General features: G+C 35.0%; 2 protein-coding genes across 11 annotated transcripts in view; one reads left to right on the top strand and one right to left on the bottom strand.

The window, feature by feature from the left end:
* Nucleotides 1-13,418, bottom strand: part of LOC117159026 (A-type potassium channel modulatory protein KCNIP1) — a 434,143-nt gene that overhangs the window by 199,165 nt on the left and 221,560 nt on the right. The window lies entirely within an intron of this gene.
* nbs (nibrin) overlaps nucleotides 1-13,418 on the top strand; it is a 54,242-nt gene that overhangs the window by 19,277 nt on the left and 21,547 nt on the right. For 2 of the 10 annotated variants that reach the window (XR_013058805.1, XR_013058804.1), the window contains exon 13: nucleotides 182-1,211. The exons of 1 other annotated variant lie outside the window; for it this stretch is intronic. The gene's annotated coding sequence lies outside the window, so the exon portion shown is untranslated. Of the gene's footprint in view, nucleotides 1-181; nucleotides 1,215-5,775; nucleotides 5,928-6,781; nucleotides 6,881-6,972; nucleotides 7,239-7,445; nucleotides 8,679-13,418 lie in introns of those variants that run through there. 7 more of the 10 variants (XR_013058807.1, XR_013058806.1, XR_013058810.1 and 4 more) reach the window with 7 other exon arrangements.

Genomic DNA, 13,418 nt, shown 5'->3' with positions numbered 1-13,418 from the left:
TCTTTAAGCAACGACGATTTGTAACATTAATCGACTTATTAGAAGTTTTACAACTTGTTTACTGAACTTTAACTTCGACCATCAATAAGCTCGGTACAAATGAACGTTCGAACATTGATGTTCGTTCGTCGGCTATTGGAAGAGAAACAATGTACTTAGAAGTTTCTCAATCGTTTTGTAGCGAGCATGGCCTGCCTCCATCTATGCGTGTGCACAGTGGATCCGTTCGCTGGTCGGATGCAATTACGGATCGGGGCCGGACCGAGAAAAACGCCCAGTGCATCGCTTGCCAATTACTGGAAGGAAAGGCAAGGGAGTCTCCAATTTGCTACTAACTTCTCTCAACGAAGGGCGGAAGCGGCACGGAAGGGTGTGGCACCCAGTTACCGAACGCGAATTGCACGGAAGCCTTTGCGAATGTGAACTGAGTGCAACAGTATTTATTAATCTCTCAAATGATCACTCTTGAAGAAATTAATTGTGCAAATTGAAGTAAATCAATTGGAGCGCGATAATAATGATCCACAATGTGTTGAATTAAAAGTACGTACATAATACGTAGATTAGGGATTTAATTTATATTTAACATACGAAATGCTCGGTTGAACGCATTTTTTACTTAAATTATGCGAAACATTGCCGGGAGAAACACAATGTAACATTTTGACGTGTAACACGAACGTTGATAACGTTCTGTTACAATGGAAAATAACAAGCTTTCTTTATCGCGTATTTCACGGTAGAAAATGTGATCGATTGGCGTACGTGATGGTGAAACTGATACTAAAGATAGGCACGCAAAGTACAAATGTCAGAGTAAATCAATAATATAAAGGAACGTTGCTGCGAAACACAGAGCAAGTACTATAATAAATACACTTGATCAGAAGAATTCTAAAATTAAACAGAACAACGTATAAATACTACACTTTGACTGGAATATTAAACCTACTACGAAAATGCTATATCAAAAATACATCCAATGTTAAAAATAGAATTCAATAATGTTACAAATAACCACTAATGTATACAACAATGTGTATACGAAAGAACTGTTTGGCCAACTTAAAATAAATTCACTGAAGAAGGTTGCAAATTTTGATCTGTCGTTGTTCTTTGATGGATCAATCCTCAATGATATTTTTAATCGATAGAACGATCATCTGATCATATCGACTAAATGTTAACATATTTCGCGTTGATTACACAAAGATACATCTGTTTCGTATGATCGCTTAATCGTTCATATAAAAGTACGTCGTCCTTCTACTTGTCTATAACGTATTATTTCCTGCTTCTTCTATCAAGTACCTCATCGATTATAGCAATGTTTTAAAAGGATAATCGTAAATCTAAATACAACAATTTTGTACAAGGTGGGTATACTTTAAGGTAATCAACGGTGAAACGATATTACGAAAAAAAGGTATTTTTACGTGACCAGCAGGAGATGTGTTAATAAGCAAATCAGCTCGTTTCGTAAACGAGAATAAGGTGGACGACGTATCGTTCGAGCGATACGATGGCATACAGATCATTCGTTTCGAGGACGCGGAGTCGGAATGAAAGAACGTGGGTGCGAGACACGAGCGAGCTGTGTCGAGCAGGTAATCGAAAATGCGATGCGAGTGCCACGCCGGCGGTCTTTGTCGGCAAGCCTGCACGAGCAAATGCAAAAGGCATGAATGCAGTTGAAACGGCACGAGCCGGCACGAAAGGCGTACGGTAGAGAACGACGTCTGCTGACGCAGACCGAGGCTTCCTCTTTGGCCAGACTTCCTGTCAGAAATGATCGTCGCGATTCGCGCGAGTCAACCGTTCATTCCGACCTTATGATTACATTCTCGATCAGCTCCAGTGATCAAATAATGCCACTCACTTGTCATCATTTTCTTTTCTATTCGTACAATTGTCCTTTAATGTCGTTGCACTCTGATAGAATAACGTTGCGTTTCTTAATATTGTTTCTAGTGTAGGTAATATTATTACTTTACTATTTTTACAATATTATAATAGAGATTTATAATATAAATAGAGATTGATTTATCCTCTAAACGTTCCAACGAGCATTTTATTTTGTACATTTTTACGAATTAGATACGTTAACTACATTTTTTATAATTTCCAGTCTATTAATAATTAAACACACGATTTGAGTATTACGAAATATTAGTTGTCTAAAGTCACAAATGACAACTTTTAAAATAACATTCTTTATATTCTGATTATAAGTGCCACTTTTACAGGTGTATATTGAATCAACTTAAATAATATATTGAATCCCATAACTTTCATTAAATTGTATACGTATTTTACACCGTACAGTCAGAGAACCCAAAATAAGGCGTAGTAACAAGCGCATCATGAATGAAACCCGTGGAATGTCATTGAGAAACAGCATGAACGCAACACGATGACATTAGTATATGCCAACGCATTATCTGCTTACTTCGTTACGTTACGTTCCTTTTCGACAAAATCGCAAAACGGAACTCAGCCGAACATATATAGAACCGGTATTAATTTTATGCAAATACTTGCGAGTTTCGAAAATTCATTTTCTCAATAAACTCGTTTGATTCGCTCGATCAAGTACAATAAAGATTTATACGAGTTAAGAGACTTTCCCTTCGAACCTTGGTATTCTGCTAATTCGATGTGATGCACGAATCATCGTAGGTGGTCGAAGATAGAGGTGTGGGAGTTCGTTTCACGATGCCGAAAATCGCGACATCTTCGACACCGCATCGACATCCGGAGGAAGGCGCCTCGGTTGCGCATATTAATTATGCTACTTATCGATGCTAATTAATTCTTCTAATTAACTAGGCGACGCAGTAACGCGCCGTTAACGCCTTTCATTTATATATCATATGGCACATAGACAACTTTTACATATTTCTTTGCGTCATACTGGCCTCCGATATCAAGAAGCTTTGCTTCGATTATTATGCAAATCGATCAACGCGTTTCACCGATCGTTTATGCGCATTTATGGATCACTCGATACACAAAAAGGAAATAAGAACGTCACAAGTGAGAAAAGTCTTTTCGTTTTTTACATTTTCACTTGTTAACCAGGGAGAACGAGTTAACTCGTTACTCGGATTTCCAATCTCTTGAATATAACAATTTCTTTATTTATACATGGATCTATTAGTTTTTAATATGTAGCATAGTGTGTCATACAGTGAATAAAAATCGAAATAATCATTGTTCGATTTTGGTCTTATTATTCGATGATATCATTAGTCTGTAAATAGCATAAATGTAAACAATAATTCCCCCTAAAATCGATAGAGGATTAGTAAACATCGCTTGTACATTAAAATTTAATCGCATGAAAATTAGCTCACTCACTCAATTATATATTCTTGTTTTCCAATTCTTGTTAAATAGCGTTTGTTACATCTTAAATATAAAGAATTTGAGCAAAGTTATGTACAATGTTAATTTCTAATTTAAAAATTCCTTTCTTTTTTTAAAGAACGATCTTAAAAGAAAAGAATCCAAATTATCCTATAATTTTAATTGTTCTGTGTCAAGAAGATATTGTATCACATTGCTATATAACTTTTTTCTGCTACAAACTATTACATTGGATGTTGTTTACTTTTCTAGCAAAATGCATTCGCAATCGCGACTTGGTCGAGGAGTGTAATTCTGATTATATTTATTCCAAACAAATTTTTTAAGTTATGGAAACTCCCTGTCCTTTGCTAAGTGTCAACACAATATCTTATGGAATAAAAGGGGGGATAAATGACTTGTGCATGATCCTTACGAAATAATAGAAAGATTGTCCTTGGTATCAACACTATTTGCTTGAACGTCACCGCGTGTGGTTGGCCAAGGAAATAAATATTCAACTGAGCCAAAGGGTAACGAAAATATTAACAAAAATTTACTCGTGTCACATGCTTTGATATCAAGTTTCTATAAAACTGTATATTCGAATTATACGCATTTGTTGATTTTTGTCCCGAATCCTCATTCAAATGCCGCACTGTGGAACGTGGAAACGTGGTCTGCAAACCTGCGAACGTCGTCTGCGAACGTGGACTGCGAACCTGCGAACGTGGACTGCGAACGTGCGACCGTGGCAAACGTGGTCTACGACCACCAGCGAATTTTGATTTTTATTCCGAATTCTCATTCAACCGCCGTACTGTGCTTGTCATTTCCATTAAAAATAAACCATATCGTACTTATATTTGCAAAAGTTAAGATTGACCCAATTAGAATGTCATCGTTAGTTACTAATTCTGAAGTTATAAATATTCTTGGCTAAGAGACCAGGACAACAGATTAAACAGGTCAAATAGACGGATCAACAGATTAATAAATATAATACTAAAAAAAGAAAAAAAAACGAAATCCCATTTATTAATACATTCAAATCATTTTCTCTTATCAGAACTCGCGAGATATATGAATTTCTACTGATAAGTTGACGAAATACGCGTAACGCGTTTCCGTGACGTAGCGTTACGTCACTGGGAAACCCGGAAAGGATAGGGCGGTATTCTTCCGACGAATATTTCCGACAGTATCCCTTTGGCGCAAAAACCAGAAAGGAGATCCGGTAGGCTGGTTGTTTCGTCGAAGGACGAGATTTTTGCGTCGGCGTGCGCTGCCGTTAAAACGACAAATTATCCATCTTGTAGTACAAGGTTCCTCCACCTAACCGATAGAGTAAAGATTTCTGAAGCAGGGAGGAGGGCAGATCCATCCCTTCCAACGTTCTGCGGATTCTTCCCGGACAGATTTGGTGGGAGAGATGGCTGTCGAGTGGGAAACCCGGCGAACCATCGGAGGGGAAGTGGATTGACTTACGAGAGATTCTTGCACAAGTGCTCGCAATGCAACGGCGAGAACCTCCCGCAAAAGGATTTACGACATTACTTTCATTCTTCCTCTAGAGATTTTGTCCGGGCCGATTTCTAAGGGCTCGTGTGCTTCTCACCGTCAATGACTACCTGTTTCCATTTCTGACAAGATTTAATTAACGTGCTACGAGGCTCCGATTCCTTAGACACCGTTTTAATACCGACGCTTGTTGCTTAGAATGACACGTTGAAATCGATATGTGTGATACGATTGTAGTGGAAAAGTTTAGAACCTGATTTGGGTTGGGTTTGGGTTATCGAGACGTAGCATTGTTTATTTAAATTATATATCTTCTACTTCTTTCCAACGATTTCATTTCGTTCTTCAAATTATCCTCGAATATATGGTGTGATAAATAGTAAAAATGTTCTAATTTAACCAGGCTTTCTTGTTACCTCTTATCGGCAGTTTTAAAGTATTTTCAAATAATAAGATATGACGAGTAGTGAAATTAGTTTAGTCTTTTAAAGCAAGTATAAGTATTCGTAGCTCTGTCCGTTACATTTTATCTTCTAATTTTTCACGTTATATGGTAGTCGGTGTTTTAATAGAAATGTAAAGTAATCTGAGTAAAAGCAATCACAACTACCATAAAAATGAACAGGAAGATTCATTAATCAATCAATGTTGAGGTAAAGTCTCGATCAAAACTTGTGCCAGAGAAGTTAACTCAAACTTCAATTTGCTTTTAAAATTGCAACATTTCGAATCGTAATAGCGTGGTACCAAAATGGCGCACGCAGTGGCACGCCGCTAAAAATTACCGGATACGGATTCTTTTAAAACTTATGATTATAGTCCTATGGTGAAATGAAGTATTAACATATCACGGAAATATTCGATCTCGTACGTTGATCACGTTATATGGAAGAATTCGATGTTTAGACATCTGAGAACTTGAGCAACATTGAGGCTGAGACAGACTCACTACCGACAGGGTCGATGTCCGGCGAAGGCCGCTAACGACGCCTAATCTTTTCCAAGAAGTTGTCACAACTCGCCGCTCTTCTGGTATCGAGCCACGTTCAGGATCAGCTTAAGCTTCTCGATGTACTGTACTTGGAGTAACTTATAACTTATCCAATGAACAAACAGCAGCGATTAACGTAACTTTCAAATGCTATTAATATATCGATTTCGTTCTTTTTTTTTCGGAAAAAATATAAAAATTGGCGGGAATAAGAACTTAGAGCGTTGTTTCATTTCAACAATTTAATGGTACTTTCTTTTTAGAGAAAGTGCGGCTGTTCTCTAAGATGTGAGGTGTATGGTATAATAAAGGGACAACAATGCATCTATTACATGTACTGTATATTGTTTCTGAATTGACATAATTCAGATGAGAGTGAGTGATTGGTATTATATAATTTTTGTCAAATAGTTTAAATATTAAAGAACTGTCTTTACTAATTCCATCTGCTAATTCAAATTTTGTAACGATATTGTATTCCAGAATCTAAAATGAATTATGATATATTATAATAACCTCTTATAATATTATTTTCAACTTTTATTAAAGAATTTAGCGCTTCAAGTCGAATTAAATTTTATTTCAAATACTACTCGAGTAGATTTAGACTATATGTTACTCATCAAGTAGTCGTTAGTAAAATTTTGGAAATTTCTATATTAAAGACGCGCTTTAATCTATATAAAATTAATATAAAACATTATTTACGAACGTTAACAAATCCATTTTTCATGTTACTATTCTAAATCAAAGTAGCCGATTAATAACATCCTCACGGCAACTAATGTCTTGTCATTTCATCCCTAATCTATTCTACATGTGTATATCTATTTACCTTTTTTACTCTTTGCAATCCATCAACTGATTCGCCATTTTGTCGCGATGTTGTAATAATAATGGCTACCTGTTATACATTTCCAGTAAGCTCGCTACTGAAAAAGTATGGGCTTGGAATCCTTGTGCTGAGATTTCATTTGCATGATACCGTCTTGGAACACGTCCAACGTGTAACAGAATTCTGTAAGTAATAGAAACTGGACACTCATAGATATATCTTAGCTGAAGTCTGTCCTGGCTGTTTTAAATGAATACGATATTCGTTATTTTCAAAGGATGCACAATACAGATTGAAGTGGTTAGGACAATTTCAAATCTGCCTTTCGAGCATCCTGGTCCAGGTACTGATCTGCTGGAGGCTGATGGGGCGTGGCACCAGAAGATGCGGGTTCTGCCATTGGCTCGTACCTGTTAAACCATTCACTGGTACAATTGCTCTCTCTCTACTACACCGATACTGTAACTTTATCGATCGCTTCACACTCAAATTGAAAGGTCAAATAGTGCTGCTGTTCCAACCAGTGGTGATTTTTATATCTCTTCGAAAGTGTAATTCTACAGTAATTCATCTCAATTTGTTTGGAATGAGACGATATATAAGATATTCTTTTAGACTCTTAATGCTACCAGACTAGTTTTTGTTCTTTATCTGCCTTACTTATCTGCAGTCGTGCATAAATACAGCAGATAGATATCAAGAGAAAAAGTAGGCAAGTGTTTATGTATATCTTCACCTGCATCTTTTTAGTGCACGTTCAACTTTTGAAAGGAATTCGTTCCACGTACGAGAATGAAATCGTGGAAGGGATAGCCTGGTTCCGCGTAAAGTGTCGCCAATTCCAGCAAATCATGAAAATTCATAGGTATCGCTTTCACGGAACGAATTACGAGACAGCCTGGCAGTTTTTCCACGAACCAGCTCAAGTGAAAGAATCGAAGGCAAACCTGTTGTAAAAGAGTTGTAGTAAATATTATTTATTTATCGAGTCACTGACGATCGGTTGATGGAACTTTAAAAGATAGTGTGTAGGCTAAGAGGTAGATTTTGTCATCAATATCAACAAATCCATCGTCTTCCTCTATAGTCTTGTCTTATGGACTCCGGAACATACAGAGTGTCCCAAGTTTAAGCGATCGGGAAACAAGAAGAAGTTGCATAAACACGTGTCTGTGACGCTTTATTACGTTAAAAGAAGTTGACTTGTATTTCCATTTCAAAGTGCCGTCCTTCGTCTCGAACACAAGTTTGTCATCATAGGGAAATTGAGTCTATTACGCTTCGAATTTCATGTTTATCTTGCTGTTGCAATTGTGAACAAATGCTGATTTATTCAATGAATGAACCATTAATCTTTTCTATTGCTTCTTGTCGCGAATTGATTCTTGCACGATGCACAATCGCTTTCGCTATTCTCCACTGATAAAAGACTGACGATGTAAGATTTGATGACCTCGTGGAACAAATAATGTGTTCTTCCCGATCAATTTTTCACGATAATGTTCTTCTAATGCCTTTAGGTTTCGCATTTCTGTTATAACTTTTTTATAAAACGTCAGCAGACCTATGTTTATAACATATTTTTTCTTATCTCCACCTATAGGACATATTGGAGACATTTGATCGTTTACACTTCTGGGGCACGTTACATAATTGAAGCTTGACAAAATCATACGTTTTACGACTGATAATAATGACAGTTGTTTATTTGTGTAACCCCGTTGAGCAATGAAAAGAGATAAATTACTTGATATTGATTAAACAAATAACGAAATTATCTTCAAATAGATGTTTACACGAATTGCTTCCTGTTTGACCTCTTAAGCATGCTATATCTATTTAGTATTAACTTTTTGGATTATACCACGCGTGTATAAATATGAATTAGAAGAAGTCATATAATAACGTTAGTATAACGTATATTAATAATTTATGATAAAGGATACGCAATTTTTTGATGCAACATAAAATATAAAAAATGAATTTTACGCAACATGATATTGTGAAATTGTTACTAACAGTATAATAATAATAATAATAATAAACAGTATAATAATTTTAGTCCTATATTTGTTAGTTTAGGATTTTATAAAACTAATCTTCGAAAATTTCTGAGAAATTTTATCTTTATAAATAAAGTTTCTAATTTTAATTAAAGAAATTATAGTAAATTTTAAATTAAATTACGATTAATACGCCTATTAATTTCTAGCTATCTGTACTTAGAAATGTCTTTCATTTTAGTTCTCATGCACGAATTGTTAGGTATCTGCAGGTTCTTATTAATAGATACACATAGAGTCGACCGTAGCAGTTTAATTTTGAACGAACTCTTACAGTTTACGAAGTACTACAATAAAGAAAGTAATTAAATAAGCTTAATAAAATTAATACTATCCATTTACTACTTATTTTTTCAAATACATATGTTTTATTGATTTTTGCGTGACAGTATTAATACAAAATATTTTGATCAGATAATAAATAAATAAACGGATCCGAAAATTTACGATTACCTTAATATTCTAAATTCAAATTACTTCTCATGTTAAATCACTGAGACGACTAAAATATTGATTTTATCAATATCAAACTTATTTCTCTCATATATGTGGTGCACGACGTGATAATCCCGCTGAGATGCATCATTGTATGAGTATTGGAACTCCTGTTAAGATATCAAACGTTTGATTAAGTTAAAAATAAAACTAATCGTCAACATAACTTGATGCAATTTCCGTAATAAATGTTTTTGGCGTCGGTAGTAAGTAAGAAGCTTACATCTTGTTCTCTGATCGTTATATAAGTCACAATTTACATCAACTTGTATCCAATTGATACAAAAAGTAAGAATACGTGATATGTATAAAACATTTGTAAAGAATCTACTCAACTTAATAGGTCATTTAGCAAAATGTGTTCTTAGTTTTCAATAATGAATTTTCAAAAATTTTATCGGGAATTGAATGAGAAAAAATTAAACATGATAAGACAAAATCATAATAGCCTAATATGTAGGTACATTACAGCACTACGAAGTTTAACAATTATGTTTAATGACAAACATAAATATATATGTGTAGGTACATTCCGTAAGAGCTGACTTTAATGGCGTAATTTAAAATCCTTATCTGTTAGATTCTTATCTGTTAGTATTGTTCATTAGCCACAATTTATAATTTATATATGTGATATAAAACAAATGTTACTTATCATATTTCTGCGGAATTTATGTGGAATTTACGATATTGTAATATTATGTAATTCAATCTAAAAATAATCTTTATTCCATCGAGAATAAATTTTATACGTAAAAGCACATATTCTGTTAGATATATATAGCTGAAAGTAAGACAAACATCAAGAATAATGAAATTACGTTGGAGGAAATTTTATTTGGAAATATACACGTGAATTTGCCAAATTCGCAACTAGATAGGAATGTACAGGAAATTGTTCTACGAAAGATTTATGATGTTCTCGAAAATAAAACCTCCAACGCAATTCTGTTGTTCCTGGTTTTCGTCGTATTTCGAGACATAAAATCTGTCAATCTTCGCTTCTGCCACAAATTTAGACGGTGTTTATATACATACTTTTAGAAATAGTTTTTCAAAAATAGACTAACGAAACGTAATTCTAAAATAGCTTGCACATTTAATGATCTTTAATCGTAAACGTGAAAGAAACAATCTATCAGATTTTTAAAAGATACGAAAAATTGAATAAAACAACATACGTAATATCATACACCAGTCCAAACTTTCTTCTTAAAATTACACAGTGAATTATCATTCATTATTTATTACCTAATTAATAATAATTATTACCTAATTAATAATTAACATAATTTGAGCGAGCAATTGACGCAACATTTAAATATAAGAAAAACCAAGAAAGACACTTTTCACTCGGTTTAACGCCAAGATTTTCCCACGTTTCTACTTCTACGAGATCAGCTCTATATTCCTTACCCTAAAAACGAGAATCTCGAATTTTCAACTGAAATAACGATATACAAAAAATGTTATCGTATCACGCATCTTCCTAATCACAATTCATGATTCGATAATCGTATCATCGCTCAAATACTGTTATATTAATCAAAATAATCAGTCGCGATAATTCAATGTGTATCAGGCTAAGTATCAAGGTTTAAGTAGATAAAAATTGAAAGGAAGAGAATGAAAGAAAGGGGAGGAGGGAAAATAATTCTCGCGGTGTTCAGGAAAAGCGTTCACGTGAAAGGCGCACGCTCGATTTACATGGAAGTAATAACACGCCCGCGCACTAATTTGCATGCAAATAAAGGTCGCCAACGAGAGAGCGCAGACGCCCCACTCTCACGCGATTCTGAACACGGTCGCAGCAGAACACATATCTACATAGTGGCGCGGAGGAGGCACCTATGTGTACGTTGTTACCAATACGACGCTAACTTAGACCGATATGCACAACCGTCCGCCTTGTTCTCGGTGATCTTTCACGACGGCAGTTCGTTTCTAGCATCGTTCGTAACTCAGCCACGCGTGATCTTCCAAAATTTTCCGGAAATTGCGTCGCGACACGTGTCTCGAGCTTTTCGCCGGATATCCGTCAGGTAGGACAAGACAAGCCGAAGTGGTGGCCAGCCGTTTAACCAGCTTACTGTGTCGTTCGCGCTTCTGGCACCGTTATTCCGTCCTTGAAAAGATACCAGTCTTACAAGAAGCATCTAGACATTGAGAAGCCGCAGTGTTCGCGGGATCGTCAGATTCCATTGATCCGATCGATTCCTGGACATTTAACCAGAAACGCCGGTGTTTGAATACGTGCTTGGGATTCATCGATCTCGCTATTCGGATCTCCCATCGAACAAATTCTCACGGTTCCGAACGGTATGTTGTTTTTAATATTCAGTTTTATTGATTCATTCGTGTTGTGTTTTTATTACATGTTTTACCAAGAAATGTATGAATGAAGGTTATGAAAGTAGTATTATGAATGCAAGTCTTTATGCACGCAAGTAACGATTGAATGTTCCTGTTCATAGTAGATGTTTGATAAAATTAACGCCCCTGAATACAAGATTTAAATAGTAAGTTTTAATAGATAAGTAATTCATTTTGTATCGTTGTGTTATCAAAGAGAAGTTCAATGAAAATCTCGAATTTGACATTCCACAGTAGGCTTTATTTGTTCGAAAGGAACGGCCAACAAGTTTTAAGGTTAGAATTGTTTTATAAGTATAAGGATAGATATTTCCTGGTTGCTAATTTGTTTTTAGATCACAACCGTGTAGTTTATTCTGTCTAGTATGTTTAGCAACGTGGTAGGTGCCGGTTCACATCAAACGAACACGCAATAGATATTAATAGTCTGTTCCTCGTTATCGAAATTCCTGAACTAGAAAATCGTCAAACACGATTCCATTCTTTGTATAGCATCGTAATAATTATTGCTACGTGGACAGCGTAGCTGTAGCAGTGTGAACGTATTATGTAAGAGAAAGTCCTTGACTGCCGGCCGCAAATAACCTCTACTTCCTTCTACGATCGTTACGTTACGTATCGTAAAATCGAATTTATCAACGCTTCCATTAATTGAATCAGACTTGGCTTGGTGAGAGGTTCTATGCAAGATATCAACCATCGATTGTATAATAACTACATTTTCGTGGTTCCTTGCCAACAGGTATCGCGTATACTTTCTGTCGTAACATGTGACGCAGAACGCCGAACGCGTTGGGATATTAAACGAGTGTGGGTCTATGAATTGTTTCGTCATATGTTTTTCTACGGTGCATTGTACTCTAAGTTTAATACCAAAGCTATGTTTTCTTAGACCATATAGATCCTTTTTATTAAATATTTGAAAAGCGAGATGCATGCTGCTGCGATATTAAATTTTTTTACTATTTGATATACCATATATTACGCAAAAAGAGAACTATGTTGATTGAATAGATAATATTTATTAACACATAAGTGTTTTGATGTATTGAAAGAGAGTAGTACAAATACGAGAGAATTCCAGGTAAGGTGAATACGCGAATAAATAAAAAAAATCTCTGTTTAGCTTTTCTTTTTTTAATTATTTTCATGACATGAATATGCACAAACATCCACAGTTTGGTGATTTTCTATATTAAATTTTTAGTATCAAATTTTTACCACTTCTTTATGTTCAGTCCAATAATGCTTTTGGATATTTCACTGATGTTCTTAGATGTTTATCTTACAGAACAGTATATAGTTTGTATCTTTAGATTTTTTTATTATTTATATCAATAATTACTGCTTATTTTCTTATCAGCAAACTGTAAATTTGAAATACGTGACATTTATATAAAAAATTATTTCTTCCCTTTTTGTTTGCAAAAGAGTGTAGATTTGAGATTACATGTTTCTAAAATATTCTACTGGCAGTCACCTTGCGTGTAACTGCTTCCAAGCGAACGTCACAAAAGAGACATTTATTGTGCTAATAAAAATGGCCTGAATACCAACACTAAATGAGATACAGCAATTAAATGCAATCGTCTTTTTTATACTTACATAACGCTGCGCTCTATATTATACAGATTAATATTTGTGTAATATTGTACATTAACATCGCAGATATCACCGATATCAGGGATTAACATTATCACCATTGCATACGTAGTACATGTGCTATACTTTTGAAAACTGTGATATTATCTTAACCATTATCGATCCATGAGAAATAGTGAGAGAACTAGCC

This window comes from Bombus vancouverensis, chromosome 7 (assembly GCF_051014615.1).
Source record: "Bombus vancouverensis nearcticus chromosome 7, iyBomVanc1_principal, whole genome shotgun sequence".
NCBI lineage: Eukaryota > Metazoa > Arthropoda > Insecta > Hymenoptera > Apidae > Bombus > Bombus vancouverensis.
The sequence above is the reverse complement of the archived record's forward strand: the minus strand, read 5'-3'. Positions and strand labels throughout refer to the sequence as shown.